General features: G+C 45.0%; 1 protein-coding gene and 1 long non-coding RNA gene across 6 annotated transcripts in view; one reads left to right on the forward strand and one right to left on the reverse strand.

Moving 5' to 3' along the window:
* UBAP2 (ubiquitin associated protein 2) overlaps positions 1-6,346 on the reverse strand; it is a 127,968-nt gene extending 121,622 nt beyond the window's left edge. For 2 of the 5 annotated variants that reach the window (XM_054811185.1, XM_054811184.1), the window contains exon 1: positions 6,299-6,342. The gene's annotated coding sequence lies outside the window, so the exon portion shown is untranslated. Of the gene's footprint in view, positions 1-6,103; positions 6,229-6,298 lie in introns of those variants that run through there. The other 3 variants (XM_054811182.1, XM_054811183.1, XM_054811186.1) reach the window with 3 other exon arrangements.
* Positions 6,347-6,445: 99 nt separating this feature from the next.
* Positions 6,446-19,188, forward strand: part of LOC129199974 (uncharacterized) — a 39,926-nt gene continuing 27,183 nt past the window's right edge. Inside the window, exons 1-2 of the long non-coding RNA XR_008574780.1 lie at positions 6,446-6,825; positions 10,051-10,169. This is a non-coding gene — a long non-coding RNA (uncharacterized LOC129199974). The remainder of the gene's footprint in view (positions 6,826-10,050; positions 10,170-19,188) is intronic.

Here is a 19,188-nt window from a genome sequence, read left to right on the forward strand (position 1 = left end):
AAAGCTCTTCTTTGGGGCTGGGGTAGGGTGCCTCATTAACGTAAATAAATACCTGAAGGGAAGGTGCACAGACAGAGCCAGGCTCTTTTAAGCAGTGCCCAGTGATAGCAAAAGAGGCCATGGGCACAAACTGAAACACAGGAGGCTGCGTCTGAACATCAGGGAATGCTTTTTTACTGTGAGGGCAACCGAGCACTGTCACATGCTGTGTAGTGAGGTGGTGGAGTCTCCATCCTTGGAGATATTCAAAAGATGTCCAGATATGGTCCTGGGCAACCTGCTGTAGCTGGCTCAGCTTGAGCAGGGGGAGACAAGATGACCTCTAGAGGTCCCTGCCAACCTCAGCCTGTCTGTGGTTAAGTACAGGAATAGGAAGGAAGTCCTATAACAGAAAAGCTGTTATCAAAAATACTCCACAAGCTTCATTAGGGACAACTCTTGAGCTTGAGCATTTCTGCTCAGTCACATAAAGAAAATCAAATGAATGTCTATCTTCAATTAAATCAGGTAGGGTAAAAGTCACTGGGACTTTAAATCCAGCAACATACACTACTAGATCAATAGTTAAAATGGTAAACAATGAAAACTGGAATACAGGTATAAAGTTGCAAGGACTTTTATACTTGCAGTCATAACAGAGAACTATTCAAGAAAGATAGTGTCTTTTGCTAAGATGCAAAAGAAAGGTTCCTGGACACGACTGCTAACTGGACATCAAGAAGCAGCAAAGAAACCGAAAAGGTTGAGGACATATATCAGAAGCCACAAGGTTTTCTCAATCACTGAGAAAAACAAACAAAAAACCCACACTTTTGCATACTCATTAACTTGCCTTCACCGAGCTCGTAACACTGTATCAATCTTTCTCTAAACTGTGTTTCAGACAGCTACCCCTTGGCACCTACTCCATGTTCAAAACACTCAGAAATTTATTCAGTGGCTAATAAAAGAAAGTGAAGCACGTCACATTTAGTCACCCAAAGTTAACATCAGTAACTTAGGTCCGTCTTATGACAGTCTCAAAATGGATCACAAGTTGGTGATCTGAAGAATTTGTGACTGACAACTGAAATAAAAGTGCAGGAGCAGAAGACATCTATCCCTTGGGGCACAACCCATCAAAAGCATGAACTAGAATTTCTCAAATACAATACTATTACATACAGCCTAACAGCAGAGCAGGGCTTGGCACCAGGATTCTCTTCAGATTCATGTTGCTGAAACTGCATCTAAGACAATATGAAAGTTTGAAAATCAAGGAAGAATGTAAATGCAGAAAGAAAAAAAAATCAGTAATAGCCTTCAAATACAGGGAAACATGGACTATGTGGTAACACAAGATGTCAGTCAAGTGTCTACCATAAAATAGCCATAATTCAATTGACATTTAAAACCAAGTAGAAAGAGGAAACAAAAGAGCCTTCAGAAGCCATATGCTTCATTCTATATTGTTATATCCACCATCCTCAAAACATTTAACAAAACAAACACAGTAAGAAAAAAAAAATTTGTTTTTGCTCAAAAGCAATCTCAATATGGTCTCTAAAGCATCATCCTACTTCCAGGAACAGTACTTTAGTCATAAGAAATACAACTGAAATGTTCTAGATGAAACCTACGCCACAAACAGTAAAACTGCAAAAAGACTTCCTCTCTTTACATCTAACCATTAAAAATATTTTGGAATATCATCATAGCTACTCAATTCAAATTTTACACCTTCAACTACAGGGCTGCCTAACAGACTAAGACAGACTTCCCCCCCTCCCGCTTTAAACCAGGTTAAAAAAAGTGCAATGTGATGATTCAAATCTGGAGGTTAAAAATTATTTGTGTTTTCTTCATTTAACTTTGGATTCAAATAATAAATGATTCCATAACACAAATTCTGTTGAACCTGCATCTTCTGCAGATCTGGACTAAACTCTGTTTCCTGTATGATAAAGCAAAAAAAACCCAAAACCATGAAGTTCACCATAGGAGTACTACTTCAGGGAAACTTGAAGCCTCAGGAAAGATCAAAGCTCTCTCAATATGGGAAACGTTTCATTGTTTTTAATGCAAAATGCCACACTCAGTCAGGTTAGGGACTCCTCCAAGCTCATCTGTTGGAACACTGATTTAACATGCTTGGGAGAGGAAAAAAGCTTGACAAAGTTTACCTTCTAAAGAAGCCACAATATCTTGCAGCTTTCACAAAGACAGCTGGACAAAAAAAAAGATCATTTCAAGAGAACTGAGAATAGGAACAACTCCATCCAAGAGAACTGTGCAAAGTTGTTCATATAACCTATCTTTCAAGTTTCACCCTCTAGAGAAAACATAAATAAAATATGCTCAGCAAAATAGTTACAATGTAGTAAAAGTAAGCTGAGCAAGCCATAAGACCTTAGGCATCACTATCACCTCTAATCTGTCCTTAGTCACTGCTTACTCTTTGCAGCATCAGAAGTAGTGGGGGGGAAAAGGACTGAAGGTACCACACCTGTGAAATGGACTGTAGGAGCCACAGGTGAGCAGGGAGTTCTGACAAACTGCCAGTTTAGATGGCCAAAATCAAAGAGCATGGATCATCATGTTAGAGCAAAAACAGAGAAACCCTTTCTACAATTTTTGCAAAATATGAACCTTAAGTAACTGCAAAGGAGCTACTTCACAACTTTTCATCATAGAATGGTTTGGGCTGGAAGAGACCTTAAAGATCACCTCATTCCAACCCCCCTGCCATGCTCGGGGAAACCCTCCACCAGTCCAGGTTGCCCAAAGCCCCATCCAGCCTGGCCTTGAACACTTTCAGGGACGGGGTATCCACAGCTTCTCTGGGCAACCTATTCCACTCACTTCAATGAACATAAGCTGTTTAGGGAAGGTATATGAAAAACAGTACAAGACCAAACTAGGTCTTCTCTGAAAAGCAAAGAAGATGCAATGGGCTACAAGTGCATCAGAAAAAAAAAACCTAAAACAAAATTCCTCAAAAAGCTCCAGCAGAACACCACCACCAAGTAGGTATTACTTCTGTTTCCTTTAGCACCTTCCAGTCAATACTTCTGAAGTATACAAATACAACACTTGAGTTTCTTTAATCTGTTATCTTATAAAGGGGACAACTCACTTGGCTTCTCTTTTACCAAGGTCATACGAGACTGTTGCAAACCTGTGCACAGAACACAAGTCTTCAGAGGCCTGCTCACGTGCTTTAACCAAATAAGAGAGAAAGATAACTAAAGATTAATAAAAGGTATAAAGTTGTACTCTTATTCTTCCATGAAGAACCTATTCCAAGTACCAGTACTAAAACATTACTGAAATTGCAAGTAAATATTACTATTAATAGTAATACTATCAACACTAATTATTAACACAGTATTAAGAGCCTACGATATGTACATTTCTCAAGCACTATCAATCAGCACGCTATTCTGCTATGATCAGTATCACCAGAGCAACACCAACAACAAATATAAAACATAACAAAAAATGGCATTCTATGAAGAAAGCATCACATAAAATAAAGTCCATGGAAGAAACAGAAAACATAGCAAAATCTGCTTCTGAGTTCTAAAAAGGTAGCTTAAAAATAGGAAGAACTAAAAAAAAATTTATTTTAAAATAATAACTTCTGGTAACAGACAAGATTTTTTTGGTGGGTTTTCCCTTAGCTTTCTTTGATTTTAGTGGCATGTCTGTAACTCCAAAGTCCCCTTGAATGGTCAAATTCTTTTGCAAGTCATGGCACCAGGAGCTTTTTTGAGGACTGGCCAAAACACCACCAGTGAAATGGCCTAAATTTCTGAATTTTCATGCCTTTGTTTTTATTACTATAAACACTTTTTTTAATCAATTCACTGATAAAAACTGCAACTAGAACAAAGCAGAATAGAGCTTGCCCAATTCCCACTCCTCCCTCCTTTAAGTTACCAAGATTGTTGAGGCTATAAACACAAAAGCTGCCTCATTTTCCAGACTATGCATCAAAATTGGTTTACACCAGTTAATCCAGTTTCTCCATGTAACACTCCAGGAGCCTCAAAACATCATTAACCCTGTGAAGTGATTTAGCCTTGCTTGTTTTCAAGTAATCTAATGTAAGGTTAAAAATAAATTCTTTAAGCAAGTTAGGTCAAACTACCACAGAGATTGGGCCCAGGTATAAACACTGAGTCAGTCAGGTAGGAATCCGAACCCAGATTCCACTAGAGAACATGATATAACCAAGGGAATTGCTAAAAGAGCCTGGTGAATATTAAAAAAGCAAAGCCTCAGAAGGCTGATTCGCTGCAGTTTGTTGTGAAGGGCTCCGTTTCAATGGCAAACGCTGCTCCTCCAGGCCTGCACATCCTCCCCCTCCCTTCAGGCACATCCAGCTCCAATTTCTCTCCTTGAACAAAACAGCTGCTCTCACGCCAGGACAGCCCCTCCATTTCACCAGCCACCACTGCCCCAGAGGCTACTGCCTTGGTCTGCTGCTGTATTCTAAGTGTTCAGCATTTACTCAAATTGAGATGTCTAGGGACTGATTGCTGCTTGGTAGCTAGAGATGAAACAGGCTGGCCCTTGTGAGCCTCCCTTACATAGCTCCACACCAAACCCGAAGTTTCTGTTCCACAAGACTGTCTGTTCCTTTGAACAGAATCAAGAGGGCTCTGCACATCCACGCTCCCTGATGTCAACACACCTATAAGACAGAAGCTTCAAACCAGGTTCACTCTGAGTGGCTCCTAGGTGGCATTCAACAGCACTGCAGACATTTCAGCAAATATTTTTAAATCTATTTCACATCACAGAGTTCAGATCCTTGCCATCAGACTTGAAGGTGCATCAGGTCCCTTTCTACAGCCAGTTTCTTGCAGAAGGGTTTCTACCAGTTCACTTTGCTGTTGTTGCTGAAGAAAATTACAGCAGGAAATACAGAAGAGCTTTCTTTTTTGTTTTTAAATGCAATAGAAGCCAGCCCAATAGCAAAGGTCTGCCCTGACTTCCAGTTCTCAGCAAGCACACACAATCAGGGATGAGGAAGGACTATGTAGAGGTTAACAGACAGAATGGTTCATTCGTTGCCATGTCCTCAAGTAACCTACTGTTGCTGCCGAGATGTTATTGTCAGTGAATTCTGTAGCTGTGACCATGACACGGCTGCCCGAACCCCCACCAGCAAGGGAGCACCCGAGAAGGAGATGGGGAAAGACAACATGGAAGTAAAGCCCTACACAAGGCACAAATCGATAGTTATTCACCCACTTGTTCCCCTCCCGTGCTGCCAGCCCTGCTTTAGCACAACTCAAGATTAGGAATGGGCCCAAAGGCACACCCCCCTCCACCAGCCCTGCATCTCCTCTGAAGGGTCCAGCTGCACCCCCTTTTCCTCACACCCTCCAGCCCACAGAGGTAAGAGAAGCACAAACCTGTCAGGAGAGACACCCCCGGCTGTAAGGAAATAAGAAACAAGGAGGATGGAGTACAGGACCTCCTCCCCGGAACGAAGACAGCAGAAAGCTAACCCACCTCTCCCGGCACCCGAGAGTAGAAAGCTATCCCACCTCTCCCGGCACCTACCGCGGGTCGGGCCGGCTCCCCCTCCCCACACGAGCCCGGGCAGGAGCAAGGCAGGAGCTTGCCCGCAACTGCGGCCTACTCAGCGGCCCCTACCCGCGCCCCTGGTGGGGGGCGGGGGGCGGCAATCTAGGGCAGGGCGAAGCTTCGCCTGGGCGGCCGCCAGGAAAAGTAGGGCAGAGCCGCCTCCCCTTACACGCCACCACCCCCCCAACCCCTCCGCGACTGGGAAGGGGCGGCAGGCCTGGAGAGACGGCCCTGGCAGACACCCGCCGCCGGACAAAAGCTACCACCAGGACCAGAAACCAGCCCTGGGACGGGCCCGTCGTCCCTTGCCCCGACGGCGGAGGACGACGGGCCCGTCCAGGGGCCTCAGGCCACTAAGGGAGCAACGGCCGCCCGCGGACCGTTGGGCGGGGGAGGGGCGCCGGGCCTCCCCCAGGCGCGCGGGCCCACCACTCCCGCCACGCGCGCGGAGTGGGCCGCACCCCGCACCCACCCACCCTGCGGGCGCGCACGACCCCGACCCCAGCCCCCCCCCGCGCAGTACCTGCCCAATGCGCTCACAAAGCAGCAGCGGCGCCCACCACCGTCACGTGACCGCCCGCACCTCACTGTCTCGCTCAGTCCCCCTCCTCCTCCTTCTTTTCCACGCGCGCGCGAGGCCGCTCCCCCCCGCCACGTGACGTGACGCCGAACGCTCGCATACCGTCCCCCCCTCCCGCATGCCTCGCCCCTCACACACCGCCAGCGCGCGCCCATCCACCGGCCCTTCCGCCTACCCCGGCAGCACGTGAACAGGGCGGGGGAAGCCGGCCTCTTCTCCTTCACGTGACCGGGGCTCCGCCCCCTACCCCCCATTCTCTCCCCCCCCCCCCCCCCCCCCCCCCACCGGGCGCGCGGCGGAAGGGAATGGTTGGTCTCGCTGACGGCTGTGCCCGGGGCAGGTGACGCGGGGAGCGTCTCCCTGAGGGGCCGTGGGGCCTCCTTGCCCCCGGGGTGCTTCAGCCGCGGGAGGCCCCGGGGGAAGGCCGCGGCTGTTCCTGGGGTCGCTCCGTGGAGGGTTGACGTGCCGCCGGCGCCCGACCGGGAAGGGCTTCTGCCGGGCAGGCGGCGCTGCCTCAGCGCTCTGTCAGGCCGCGGGAAGGCAGAGGCCCAGCGACCCCGGACGTAGCCTAGGCCCTGGCCGGGTGGGTTTAGAAGTAGTGTGAGCGGTCAGAGTCGTGGCTCAGTTCCTCTCTTGCTGGCTGAAAGAGTGGTTCGAACCAGGAGGTGGGTTTTTTTTTTTTTTTTTTTTAGGTTTTGCTTCTTATTTTAAGGTGGCTGTTACTTTCTGCCACATAGGGTTTTGGCAGAACCGATTAAGAATGGTTTATGTCACAGATTAAAGCCTGTTTAGATTGCCAGGTTACCATTTGCTGCCTCAGTCCCAGACAATGTTTAAGCTGAGCCAATGTAAGCTCTGAGCTTTCCAGAGGTCTCTTGTTGCTTCCGTAGTTACTATTCTGGGGGATTCATCCCAGACCTATTTGATATCCCAAACAATCTGAATGACTAAAGAATCAAAAGGCTCCTTCCCATTCTCCACAGTTGCTGAGACCAATGCCTGAGCGGTCAGGAAATTGGGACCAATTCTATGCCTACATTAATTTCTTTTAGGTGTCAAACACTTTTGACAGGCTGAACACAGGGAGGGCACCCCGTTGACATGGAGGAATCCCAAGACAAAGGATAGCTGCACTACAGGAGGAAAAGGGCAAGGAGACTATGCTAGGGACTAATGGAGAATGGCAAAGGAGTGACGCAGCAGAGGGATGTCAGCGCTTGGTGCAGCTTCTGGCAACCTAAACTGAATGGTGACAGGACAGATGGCTAGAAAGGAAGGTTGCTTGACTCTCCAAGAAGAGGAGTTTCAGGTTGTGAGCCAGAAAAAAAAAAACAACCAACTTTTTCCCTTTAGGCTTTTTCCTGCTGTACATTTTTCCCATTCTGTATAGCAGCTCTGGTTGCCCAAATGGAGCGGTTGTACCCTTCTGGCATCCCTTCCTTGTAAGACCTGGCATCTTAAGGCAGGGCTCACTTAGCCTGTGTGGAAATTGGTCCCTGCTCAGTGTTCTGCTGAGCAGTAAGGGTTGGTGAAGGTGATGGGGGCACCAAATAACAGACTGTTCAGCCGTTGGTACTTCCAGTGATACGTCCTATGTTTTTTGACCTTTCCTGTGGTCTTGTTTCTTTTATTGCTGTTTGCTCATCCTCTGTCCCTTGACCCTGTACTCTGTGTAAGTAGAGAGGGCATCAGATCTCATCTTACCCTAAGCAATATCTGAAATTAATCAGTGTTCATGCTTCTGCTTTCTCTGCTTAGGCAGACAGATTTAAGCGGCCTGTGTCCTGGACTGACCTTGATATTTATTACATAGATGGGCAGGAGCTACAACAGTTCCTACTGCTCAGGAGCAGCAAGACCTCCATATTCCCATCTTTTCCCAATAAGATAAGATGGTCCTTTAGAGCTAAATTGAAATTCAGATGAAACAGTGCACAGGTAGTGTTGATTTTCTTGAGGCAGCTGTTGATACTTTGTTTTATTACTGTTGAGGGGAGGGAATTAATTATAGCACTAAACAAAGTTTCACAAGCTTTGTGACAAATATGTCGGCAGCTCCATAATCTGTGCAGATTTAATCAGTATTATTAGCATTCTTTCATCAAGAGTTGGCAATCCTTTGCTAATCAACATGGATATTTGATGTGCATCATGAAACAACAAAGGCTGAGAGCTCTTGGGATGCTGTAGTCAGATGGTGTGGTGCCAGCTGGAGTGTGTCTCTGAATATCACACAGAATCCAGCCCAGGAGCATTTGGAATAGGAGAAAATTGAACAAGGATACAAGGACAAAAGCATTATAGGCTCCTCTCTGCTCTACATGGAGTAAATATAAATAAGAAAATGGCATATTTCACTGCTAAAGCTTCCAGAGGAGAGCTAAAGGAATAAACCGATGGAGAGGCTGAGGGACACAGGCTCTCAGTGCATGAGGCTTGGAGAGGAGACCCTGCACTAAACACAGCAAAGGTTTGACTGGGCCCAGCAGGCAAAGTCTACCTACTGCCTGAGCCAGGACTTTATCTGCTGTTACAAGTATTTGCGACCTTTTCAGTTTTCCAACTACTAAAGAATAATCCAATGCAGGTGCAGATCCCACCAGTCCATTTAAGCTTGCTTCAGGATTGCTTTTCTCAGTCACCTACTGCAGATTTCTTAAATAGCCTGCAGTCCACAGGCTGGAAACCACCATTCTGGCGGTCTGGCATTCTACTTGCCAGTCACATTTGGGAGTGGGGGGGAAGCCGTTTGCATTAAGAATATCACCCTGTTCCTGGTTCAGAAGTCTGCTCTACTTCAGTGTTACAGGCAAGAAATGAAAACCATCTATTCTTCACAGGCTTAGGCTGCAGTATATCTTCCCTCCTCTTGCTAACACTCTCTTCTACTTTGCAGACTAACAAACCTTGCCCTTCAGTCTCATTGTACAACTAATCCAACTGAGCTGAAGTTCAGAGCAGTTTTTCACTATTTAGTCTGAAGTTGGTGTTTTCTTTGTGCCTGGTTTTTTCCCCCAGTTACATCATTTGGTCTAATAAAAATACTGCTCTTCTCTGCAAACTGTTCTTACAGTCTTAACACATGACACCTGCATCCACAACACTACCTTTCTCCAAAACACACTCCAGTAGCCTCAGAGATACAACATAATCCAGTCATACTCAGACTAAGGGAGAGGCTCCGCACAAAGAAACCAAGCTTGACTTTCAGGTTTGAGTTGATTTTGCAGGGAATTAGGAATTCTCTCTAGTTATACTGGCACAATTGAAAATCTTGGATGCAAAGTGGGGTTATCTCAAGAGATATTACCCTTGGGCATACCAGGGATTGCTGCTGCATTTAGACTTGGGGTGAAACTTGTAAAGATGCGGTCTAGAAATGGGATCCAATGCATTAGATTGTGTTAATATGCATGCAGAAACAAGGCTTCAGCAACAATTGTACTTGAAAGTGTTGCCATTTCAGTTGTGGAAGGAAGCCCTTCTGGTATAGACGCCATTCATTGATTCACAGCATTGAAGGCAGAAAGGGTAATGATATCATTGTATCTAGCCTTCATACAGCCCAAGCCATTAAAATTCGAACATCCACAGACTGCAACAGTCCCTCATGTCTTGGCATCATCCTGGGAATTCATGTTGGACTGCTTGGTCATCCTTTAGAGTCAGTGTGTGCCTGGAAACAGACCCTGTTCTGTAGGTGCTCCCTGCTGCTCTTGGTCCAAGTTTTCTCATCTTGTAATTTGCCTGTATGAAAAAGGTGATGTATTTTCATGTGACCAGAATCTGAAATTGCTCTGTATAACCACCTAAACCCCATTATTATTTTTCATTCCTCCAACCTTTTTCACAAAACGCTTTATCTGCAGTGACTTTGTACTTATTTCCAGATTGCTGAGACAATTCAACACATCTGAGCCTGATACTGACTCTGCAGAATCTCGCTATAAACTCCTGTTTCGGGGAGGACGTTGGCAGTTGTTAATCTGTAGTGTGTGCTCTGCTGATGGTGAGTGATGAGTTTGTTCTGTCATACTCCCCAATTTAATTCTGTGACATGCTTACTGTTACCTTTATCAGCCAAACAATCTCTAAGAATTAAATAGGGTTTTGTTAAACACTTATTTTCTACACAACCTTGTTGCCTGGCATTAACTGTATATCTTGCCTTGAATTATCTATTAATCAAGTCCCTTATCAATTTTCCATTATTTTGCCTGTGACATCAATGAAAGTAGTCTGCAGGTATCTGGTCACCCCTCTGTGCCCTGCTCAAACAGTGGCATGCTTCCAGCCTCTTAAAATTTCCAAAGATTAAAATTATCTCCATGAAGCCAGAAGTTTCCCTGGCCAACTCTTGAAGAACTTGGGGGAGGGGAGTTGGACTGGGTCATCATTAAAGGTCTATTTCAACCCACAGGTTTCTTCTGACCCAAACCATTCTATGCTTCTATGAATTCCTGAATGTAGACACCTCAGGGATAGTGATAGAAAACCATTTCTGACTGTCAAATGTTACTTCACACTAGTCAATCCATAAGCTAACGACCAGCTATTTCTTCTGTCCCACTGTGACACTATGAGAGCATCCTGCTTCTTAGTGGAACAAGAAGCAGGTATTTTTGGAACACTTCTACTTTTATAAACATCTGTTAATGCTTTTAAAACTATCTGCAAGGGGGCCAATAGAATTGCTAGGAATTGTTCTTTGAAAGGTTGAAAGTTCTTGGAAGTAAAAAAATCCTTTTGCTAGTATAGCTTACACCAGCTTATACCAGAATAAGTGTAGAGGAATTTATCTGTTCCTTTTCTAATTTAAGCTACAGGCAACTGAGAATTTATCAACCAGAGACACCAGTTGTTTACATGCAGAGCTAGTTCATTCTGGGATGGCTGATTAGCTCAGATGCAGTGCCCCATAAATGCAAAGCTAATTCAGTTACTGGGCTGCATCGACCTCCTCATGCCCTGCTAGATACTTTTAAACATCCTTGCACTATGCTGCACAGTGCCTCTTGCAGTGCTTACAGAGCATCTGCCTTTATCAGCTGCATTTTTAACAGGCCTAGTGGAATCTCAACCCTTCCTTACTCCAAATAATGTAAACATTCCAGTAATTGATTGGTAATAAACTAATAGTGTTGTAAAGTGGAAGCTGGATGTTGCACCATTTGCTTTTTTCCCCCAAACTTCATCTTAGGATAAATTACAGGCGTTTGTATTCTCTGATATATTTTAGGACAATGTTTTGAATAGCATGTCCAAGGATATTTGCCAACTCTGGTTAAATGTCAGTCATCTGCTTTGAATTATAAAAGAACCGTTTGTAGATGTAGCAACTGGTAATGGCAGGAACAAATCAGTGAGCTTGAGAGACCTTGGGGAACTACAGGCTGGTCAGCCTCCCCTCAGGCCCTGTGAAGGTGATAGAGCAAACAGTACTGAAAGCCATTTCCAAACATATTGAGGTGATTGGGATTGGTGATTGAGGTCATTGGGAGCAGTCAGCACGGATTTACACTGAGGAAGTCATGTCTGACCAACCTGATCACCTTCTACAATGAAATGACTGCCTTGGTAGATGAGGGAGATAAAGGAGTAGCTGCTGCCTGAGCATTCGCACACCATTCATGGTGTTGTGCACACACACACTTATTCTTGGGTGTGCTTCTTCCTTCTTCAGGCTCAACCCTAGGTTTCCTGCAGCAGTCTCAGGTGTCAGATTTTATAAAATAATTAATTTAATTGAAAGTTGCAGCAGCAGGATCAGCCCGGGCTGGGTGCCTCCAAAGAGGGGGACCCAGAACAAAGAAATCCCAGGGCAATTACACCCTTGGGACCCATAAACTCACCCCCTCATGCACCCTTCACATGCTGTCCACATGTCCTTTAGTCCAATGGTGATTTTTGGTCTGGGGTCTTCTGACATCTAATTGGATTCTTCTTCTGCATTCAGGCAGGCAGGCTCTTATCTTGTTGACTTGCAGTTTCTGCAGTTTTCCCTGACGGCTGGAGCCTCCTTATCTTCTGGTTTACACTGCTTGTGCACCTGCCCTTGCTGGTGGAACATGGAGAACTGAAGAGTCTCAGACTTGGAAAACCACTGTCGAGACATTAGTGTGATATCAAAACACTTTCCTATACTAAAAGACTCAACACAGCACTGTACTAGCTGTTAGGAAAACTACTAGGAAAATTACTGAGAAAAATACCTCTATCACGGCCCAAAGACTTCAGCAAATCTAGCTACTCATGCTAAGTAAAGCTAAGCAAACAGCACAAATGACACTGTATTATTATCCTAAGTAATTTATTATAATTAAAACCTACTTAATTACATTAAGTAACTAATGTCCCTCAGCAGGGGATGTTGTTCACTTTGACTTTAGCAAGGCTTTCAACAGTGTTTCCTACAACAGCCTCATAGACAAATTGGTGAACTACAGACTAGGTATACAGACAGTGAGGCAGACTGAGAATTGGCTGAACTGCTGGGTTCAAGGGGTTGTGATCAGTGGCACAAAGTCCCACTGGAGGCCAGTCACTGGTGGTCTACCCTAGGTCCTGGGAACAGTGCTGTTGAATAACTTCATTAATGGCTTGAACAGTGGGACAGAGTGCAGCTTCATCAAGTTCACAGATGGTGCAAAACTGGGAGGAGTGGCTGATACAGCAGATGGTTGTGGTCCCATTCAGAGGGACCTCAACAGGCTGGAGATATGGGCCAACAGGAGTCTCATAGAATCATAAAATCGTTTAGGTTGGGAAAGACCTTTGAGATCATCAAGTCCAGCTGTTAACCCAGCACTGTGAAGTCTACCACTAAACCATGTCCCTAAGCACCACATCTATATGTCTTTTAAATACCTCCAGGGATGGTGACTCAACCACCTCCTTTTCCAGTGCTTGACCACCCTTTCAATGAAGAAACATAGTCACTTTTATTGCTCTCTGCAGAACATTCAAGCTCTGGATGTTTCCCTTCCTCTTAAGCAAAGAGTTGAGCAGGCCAGAGCGCAGGACTAAAAGCTTTCCCCAAAACCAAATGCACTCAAAGTACAATAGCAGCACCCTACTGTGTATGTACCAAGATAACAGGGACAATAATTTTAAGTCAAAGCCTATTTGTACAGATAAAAAGCTAAGGTTGGCACTCTGCGATTAACAGGAAAGAGATGCTCCTATAAATACACATGGCACGTCATAATGACTCCTAGAATTTCTTTCCAGGAAGGGAAAAAAGTCTGTATGATGTGGTTTTATTAGAGAGCAAGATCAGAAGTTGTTACAGCTTAATATCTCTACTGGCATCCTCAGTGGCCCAGCTGCTGCATGGTGTCCAGCAGCCCTCAGCAGCAGGAAGCAGGCTGCCACCACAGCAAGTGAAGAAATGGAGCATGCTTTTCCAGGTGTTTTTCTCAGTGCTGACCAACTGTTCCTCACCCTCTTGGCTCCAAGACTTCTTTTAGGGCTCATATATGTGGAGAAATTAGCCAGCATTGCTCCCTAGGTGAATATTTACGTAGCAGCTCTGTCAGGAGGAGTTTTACAGCAACGGTACCAGTCTGTGTCTCCCCAAAGGCAACCTTAAATCTAGTCACATCTTTTCCAGCTGTCTAGAGTCTGTGAAATTTTTATTTTAGATGAGTCTGTGTGCTTACCATTCAACATGCACCAGGCACTGCAGTGAGTCTGTGGAGAGAGGAAACCCCTGGAACAGGGAAACCTTTGACGACACAGGAAAAAAAACACAGGCAGTGATTACAGGGACTACAAATCTTTCTGCTGAGACTTCAGCATCCCTGGAACATGACCCACACTCTGTTTATGTCTTTGGCACAAACAGTCCAAGCAACTGTCTAACTGAACTTTTCACCACAGCTCTGCACTTAAAGCCTGTGGCTTCTCTCTTACCTCTCCCAGTTTGTGGTACACCTAAATGAAGAGGGAAAGGTAAGACTCTCCATGCAGAGCGGTACTTTGGAGCAGTAGCTCCCAAATGCCATGTTGACCTCGTGGTCCCTTGAGCCTTGCAGGGGGCTGAAGCCATCCTGACATTTGTTCTTCCAGATGAGGAGGCTTGCAGGGGGTGGGATGGATTGAGCGAGTTTGGAGACTCAACACAGAGGTTCTTGTTTTCTAATATACTGTGAACTTGCTCACTTTCAATCTTTGAAAAAATGGGCTCCCCTTGCCCAAAGAACAGTTCAAGCACTATGTCTCTGGTGTCTCTTAATTTATTAATCCATTTACTGGACTATCGTGGTTTTGGCTGGGATAGAGTTAATTTTCATTTTGGCAGCAGGTATACTGCTGTTTTGGATTTAGGATAAGAATAATGTTGATAACACACTGACGTTTTAGTTATTGCCAGGCAGTCAAGGACTTTTCAGCTTCTCATACTGCCCCACCAACGAGAAGGCTGGGGGTGCCCAAGAAGCTGGGAAGGGAGACAGCCAGGACCGCTAACCCAAACTGACTAAAGGGATATTCCATACCATATGATGTCATTTTCCATTTATAACTGGGGGAGTTGGCCAGGAGGCTGCGCATCTCAGGAACTAGCTGAGCATCAGCTTTGGCTGGTGAGCAATTGTGCTGTGTATCACTTGTTTTGTATGTTGTTGTTGTTATTGTTGTTGTTATTATTATTATCATCATCATCATCATCATCATCACCCTCCTTTTCTGTCCCATTAAACTATCTTTATCTCAATCCACAAGCTTTACCTTTTTCTTTTTGATTCTCTCTCCCATGCCGCTGTGGCTGTGTGGCTGTTTTAGCTGCCTGCCAGGTTAAACCATGACATGAACCTTGAAAGTACTTTGCACAGGGAGAGACTATTCTGATCCTCCATTCAGAAGCAGACAGGATGAGTACAGCTGTGCCCAGGAAGAACTAACAGAACCAGTATGAAACGTCCCACAGTGCTGTCCTGGTATGGCTTCCTTGTTCTGCATTAGCAGTGCCACCAGCTGGCAAGAGCTGAGATCCCAAGTCACAAAGATCAGAAACAAAATACACCCAAGAAGGGAAGTGATGACAGCCAAGCAAACCAGCAGCAGCTGGGCTGGGATTTGGAGGCAGGCAGCAGATTGAGTGTTGAAAGGGATCATGTGCACTGCCACTGTGTTTGTAGTGTACAGTGAAAGCACAGTTGATAGCAGTGTAGACCTGCTGGAGTCTCCAGGCCAAGGAGTGCAATGAATCTCATCTTGGTTCTGCAGCCAGAAGTGACAATGGCCACACGGGCACATGCCAAACACAGCCAGTGAGAAAGCACTGAGGGAACCTGGACTGTTCGGTGTAAGGAGTGAAGACTGTGGCCATGAAACAGTTAAAAATCTCTTCCCAAAAAAAGAGATGAGCTGCCCTACAGAAGGGAACAAACTGCTTCATCTGCACAGTGAATGGGAAAGCAAGAGGACCTGCAAGACGGTTGATGCACAAAATAGGTGAATGCTAGAATTAGCTGCTGGGGGAGGATTTGGACCCTTTATTGCTGAGATTTAAGCTGGACACACATCTAAGAGGAGCTTGTTTAGTGCTGACTGTCTTGGTACTTCCTGAGGTCCTTTTTGTGCTGAAATCTGCTGACAGGTCCCACACCATCTGAATGCTGCACTAAATGGAGTATCCGATGCAGCTGGGGAGTTAGTAACCTTCACTGCCAGAGCCCTTCCCAACCCATTATCTCCTGCATATCTCCAAGGCCAGGGACTTTTTTTTTTTTCCTCTGCATCTCTCAGCTCTCGGTTTTGGTATAAACCTCAGTAGGATGACAGTATAGTATTCATATGTCTTTTTAGACTCTCCTCTTTCGGCATCAAGAATCAGTAATGCCTACTACAGTACTACAGGGAGCAGAGATGGTGCAGCTGGAGACATGGTCTCTATAGCTTGCATGCAAAGCAGCAGTTTGTCCCTGACCATGGAAACTTAGCAGCTCAGGGTGAGGTCAAGTGTGAAGACGGGGATGCAGGAGCTGCTCTTAGGCACATGATTTTAACCTCCAACATACAGCTCAGATCTCTTAAGGACATTCCTCCTCTCCAAAAAATAACCTTCCCAGTTCTAGGCATGGAAGAGGAGGCAGGGAAATAGGACAGCTGGGCAGAAGTCTCATGCTCCTGTGCAATGAAAATATGTGGAAGATAGAGTGCTACAGATGCAGTTTTGGTATGTAAGGTCTTCCTGAAACCCTTAGTCCTATACCTGTCTACCTATAGGTATCTGTACCATCCAACACTTCTAAGAGGTATTTCCTTCTTAGAAAAATAAAGTGGTTGAAAGGAAACTCTTGGGTCAGAACAAATGAGGTACCAGAAGAGAACAGGAAGGAGATGCTTTGAAGAGTGCAACAGTCCCAACTCTGCCATTAGATACATTTCCTATGGAAGCAAGGAGTGTTACGGCAGCTCTACAAAGAACAGAATTGATGTTTAAGCTATAAAAACCAAGAATAAGCTGAGAACCTGCCCTTGGGATATCAATCCACTCACTGGTGAAGGAAAAATAACAGTTCACTTTATTTCCTTTGAATCAATCATGTCACCACAGAGGCTGGACTGTTATAGGGAGCAACCCAAGCCTGCTTGCTCTCAAACTGCCCTGAAATTAGTTGCAGTGTGATGATTATCAAACAAGGGAAACCATCAGCCAAGCCAACACACTATACAAATACATTTTATTTAGAGATACTCATAGTAAGATGCACAAATACTTTTTGTTCACCGATTTTCAGATCACACAACTTCAAGTAGTGGAAAAAACAAACTGCAGTTAATTACCATTATCTATATAACAGGGCAGTAGTAAAAGATCCATTTGTCAGACTACAGCATAGTTAACAATACTCAGGTGAGAATGTACAGATGTAGGGATTTAAAAAGTGCATGGCTCATTGCCACATACACTAACATGCTTTTTCAAAGAGCAACATCTTTCTGGCATGTGAACACAGTAACCCAGTTAATGCAAGATGGAAAATTAGGCTCTTAATTTGATCTGGAAATGTATTTATTAACAGTTTTCCTCCAAACAGCAAATTAAGAGTTATTTCAGACTGACACATGGAAAGCAATCTATAAAAATCACTGTTACATTGTCCATGTAGTCAAGCAACTCACAGATGACCTAAAATGATCAGTTCCAGCCTACACCTTCACAGCTCTTCTACCGCAGCCGTCTTCAGAAGAGTCCAGAGTACTTGATTGCATTTAGCAAGCTGGCAGAAGAGCTGTAATCTGAGATCCAAACTCTTGCACCCACACTGAGTTCTTCCACAAGAGAAATCTCTATCCTCAAATTTCAAGAACCCCATGTTCCACTTGCAAGCATGTCAACTGGATCACGTATTGCTGGGTTTACTTTTGAATTCCCATCTAAATTGAGGGAAAGGTAGGAAGTGGTGCTGATCTGAGAGAGTAGCTGCATTGTTTTAAAGTTGTATTTAAAAGACATGGAACCTGGACTTTTTCCTCAAGTGTCTCTCTCAAACCAGGGATGTTCAGCAGGTTCCACTGCTCAATGTAATCCCTGTTTTGCTTTTAAACAGGCATAGTGCTGTATGGTACTTAGGAAAGACCAGCAAGGACTGTTGTGTGGATGATTACACCTAAGAGCAAGAAACGTGTTACATCAGTCTTCAGTTAAACTTCTTCCATTGCAAACAGAAAGACAGAGACTGACTTTTGCATTATAGTTGAGAGGCACATTTTGCACTGATGAACAGAAAAACCCAGTTTACATTGCAACTTTCTGTGCATTAGAACACAGACAAACCTCCTGTTAAAGCAATTTTTAAAAAAGAAACAAAAAAACTTCAGTTACTGTTCTTCTATTTAAAATTCGTAAGCTGCTCCCTCACCTATTCTACCCAGAGATACCTTTCTACTTGTGTGTATGCAGCTGCTTTTTCTCCCTAAAACTTGTTTGTGTAAAAGATCTTTGTTTCTGTGCGCCTTGGAAACAGACAGATAATTCTGATGCCTTACAGGGTGGTCCCCTGTACCATGAATTCGGGAGAGTTGAGAAAGTCAGTAGGATTTCATACATATGCAGTGAATCCCAGAATAAACTACGAGAAAAATAAAAGCCACCAAATTGAAGTAGCCAGCAGTACAGGAATCAACTCCTTCATGAAGCAGGAATGAGTCTGGAGCTAAGCCCTTCAGACGGAAAGCGGGATACCAGTCCAGGGAGATATCCAGGGCTGAGACTAATGAATAGGCAGACCGTGAGCAAGGCCCCAATTCAGCAAGCTACCACCTAAGCCAATGTAGAAGTCTCAAGCTGTAGTATGGTGCCCCCAAGCTTTGCAGAACTGGTACCTGAACTAGTAAACTGTGAGAGTACAGGCAACTTGCTCAAGTCCCAAGGGGAAGAGGATGGCAAGACAGGAGTGAGGCCAGGTCACGAGGCTGAGAATGGAGACACAGCATTTTGAACAAGAGCAACAGAGCCCGTTAAAAGTTACTCATCCAGACCTTTTTGTAATGGTGCCACTATCACACCTGCACTGTGAGACTATCACACCTGCACTGTGAGAGAAACCCAGAGCAGCCAACTGAAGTTGTAAATCCCAGCTGGCCTGTTACAACCTGCATCGTCACCAGCATGTGGAAGGAGCAGCAGACAATGGCCTTTCACTCCATGATCCCAAAGGAAGCAGGTGGAGCTGACTGGTGGCAGCTGTGAAGCACACTAGTTGTAGGAAAACAGAGACAAGTGCATTGCTAATCCTGAGTGATGAGGGGAGAGTAACCACTGAGGAAGCTGGTTCTTCCCCATGCCTTCTTCACATTCATCTGAAGAGGGATGATCAGCAGTTTCGCAAGCTGTGAGAGCAACTGATCTGCAGTCACATAAGCACAAGGCATGATGGAGCAAACCCTCAAGGCTTCCATTGCTCAAATGCTCCATTACCAGCTCACCTCTGAGCATAGCCAGCCTTTGGCATTACTGCTGGCCAAAGCTCATTATAGTAACTTCTGCCTTTTGAGCACAGGGTTAGAGTTTAGCTCAT

Source organism: Grus americana, chromosome Z (assembly GCF_028858705.1).
Source record: "Grus americana isolate bGruAme1 chromosome Z, bGruAme1.mat, whole genome shotgun sequence".
Taxonomy (NCBI): Eukaryota; Metazoa; Chordata; class Aves; order Gruiformes; family Gruidae; genus Grus; species Grus americana.